The following is a 2,297-nucleotide window of genomic DNA, read 5'->3' on the forward strand; positions in this document are numbered from 1 at the left end:
GAGGGGAGAGGAGGGGACGGGGAGGAAAACGAGGAGGAGGAGTAGGGAGGGAGGGGAGGAAGAGGAGGAGGAGTAGGGAGGGAGGGGGAGGAAGAGGAGGAGGAGGAGCTGCAAGCTACTGGCTCAAGTCGTAAACTCCATGCCCTGAGGCACCAAGGGTCTGTCTTGGCAGCTGCAGCCCTGGGTGGCTCGGGTCCCGGCACCCTGCTCCTTCTTAGACACCAGTGCCGGCCTACGATGATTGTCCGGGGCGTGTCAGGACCTCGGGGGCCGGGAAAAGAGAGACGCCTCGAGTAGGTGACTTGAGTCTTTTGCTCCGTCCTGGCCCTGCCTGTCCTGGACCCGCTGTGTCCCGGATGATGAGCTCTGGTCAGTGCTGGGTTCAGAGCTGGGCCGTTTCTCTTTCCTCCCAGGTATCTGGTGATGCAGAGACTATTTCCCCGCATCCCACACATGAAAGACCCCATCGGTGACAGCTTCCAAGACGACAAGCTGGTATGTCAGGTGTTCCGCCGCGGGAGGGGTCTGGGGGCGTGTGGTGGCCGGTTGGGGAGGCCCAGGCGGGCGGACCGCTTGAGGCCAGGAACTCGCGACCAGCCTGGCCAACGTGGAGAAACTCTGTCCCTCCTAAAAATACAAACTTCGCCGGGCGTGGCGGTGTGGGCACCTGTAATCCCCGCTACTTGGGAGGCTGAGGGAGGAGGATCACTTGAACCTGGGAGGTGGAGGCCGCAGTGAACTACGATCGAGCCGCTGCACTCCAGCCTGGGCGACCCGAGGGAGACGCCCTGGACTAGGCGGCTGGACACCCGTCTGCCGGCGCTGCTGGGCGGCTGGCAAAACGCGCAGGATGAAGGGAGTGGGGGGACACCGGGCTCCCAGCCCACCGTGATCACGGGCTGTCTCCGTGCCCTGCACACCAGGGCACAGCAGATTTTTTTTTTTTTTTTTTAATTTTGAGACGGAGTTTTGCTCTTGCCCAGGCTGGAATGCAGTGGTGCGATCTCAGCTCACCACAACCTCCACCTTCCCGGTTCAGGGTTCAAGCGATTCTCCTGCCTCAGCCTCCCGAGCAGCGGGGACTACAGGCGCGCACCGACACACCCAGCTGATTTTGTATTTTTAGTAGAGATGGGGTTTCACCGTGTTGGCCAGGGTGGTCTCGATCTCCTGACTTTGTGATCCACTCGCCTTGGCCTCCGAAAGTGCTGGGATGACAGGCGTGAACCACCACGCCTGGCCCAAAGTGCTGGCATGACAGGTGTGAGCCACTGCACCTGGCCCGCAGAGCCGATTTGAGATGGGACAGGCCCCCGCGGATCAGGACGTGGGCTGTGTTACCTGGGGGTGGTCGGCTCACCCCGCCTCCTCTCGTCTCTGCAGGTGATCTGGGAGGCGGGCAAAGCCAGCCTGGAGGAGTGTCTGGTGTCTGAAGTACAGGTGGTGGAGAAAACTTGAGACCGGGGTTCAAGACCTGCCGGGGGCTGCCTCAATCTCCCGGGCCGGGCCAGGCACCTGCACAGCCTGGCTGCTGGACGCAGTGCAGGAATGGACGTTCCTAACGGGTGGTGGGCGTGGGACACGCCTGTGTAATTTACTCCGAAGCTGCCAGGAAGAGGAAAGAACAGAACTTGGTGTGTTTACTTCATGATAAAAGTGTTTTGTTTTTTTTTTACACCCACTCACTGGTCCCTGGACTGTTTCCACTTTTTTTTTTTTTTTTTTGAGACAGAGTCTTGCTCTGTCACCCAGGCTGGAGTGCAGTGGTGCGATCTCACCTCACAGCAACCTCCACCTCGGTTCAAGCAATTCCCCTGCCTCAGCCTCCCGAGTTGCTGGGATGACAGGCACCTGCCACCAACCTCGGCTCATTTTTGTATTGTTAGTACAGACGGGGCTTCACCATAGTGACCAGGTTGGTCTCTTGGCCAGGCTGGTCTCGAACTCCTGACCTCACCCGCCTCCCTTGGCCTCTCAAAGGCCTGGAATTACAGGCGTGAACCACCGCGCCCGGCCGCCAGCATGTTATAACTGGCTCCTCTAGGACTTATGAGAAACATCAGCTTTGCTGCTTTCCGAGGGCTCCCGATGTCCTGCCTGGCCTGTCTGTCCTCTCCAGCCCCCGGGTGTACACATGACCCTAGCTGCACGGCTCTTTTTTTGTGACAGGAGTCTCGCTCTGTCGCCCAGGCTGGAGTGAAATGAAGCCATCTTGGCTCACTGCAACCTCCGTCTGCCGGGTTCACACCATTCTCCTGCCTCAGCCTCCTGAGTAACTGGGATTACAGGCACCTGCC

General features: G+C 59.5%; 1 long non-coding RNA gene across 1 annotated transcript; it reads left to right on the forward strand.

Moving 5' to 3' along the window:
• The first annotated feature begins 111 nt into the window (after positions 1 to 111).
• Positions 112 to 1,679, forward strand: LOC108517900 (uncharacterized). The gene is made up of 3 exons (XR_001882242.1): positions 112 to 293; positions 414 to 495; positions 1,384 to 1,679. It is a non-coding gene; the product is annotated as an uncharacterized LOC108517900 (long non-coding RNA).
• The last annotated feature ends 618 nt before the right edge of the window (positions 1,680 to 2,297 follow it).

The sequence above is a fragment of the Rhinopithecus bieti genome, unplaced genomic scaffold (assembly GCF_001698545.2).
Source record: "Rhinopithecus bieti isolate Rb0 unplaced genomic scaffold, ASM169854v2 scaffold_43583, whole genome shotgun sequence".
NCBI lineage: Eukaryota > Metazoa > Chordata > Mammalia > Primates > Cercopithecidae > Rhinopithecus > Rhinopithecus bieti.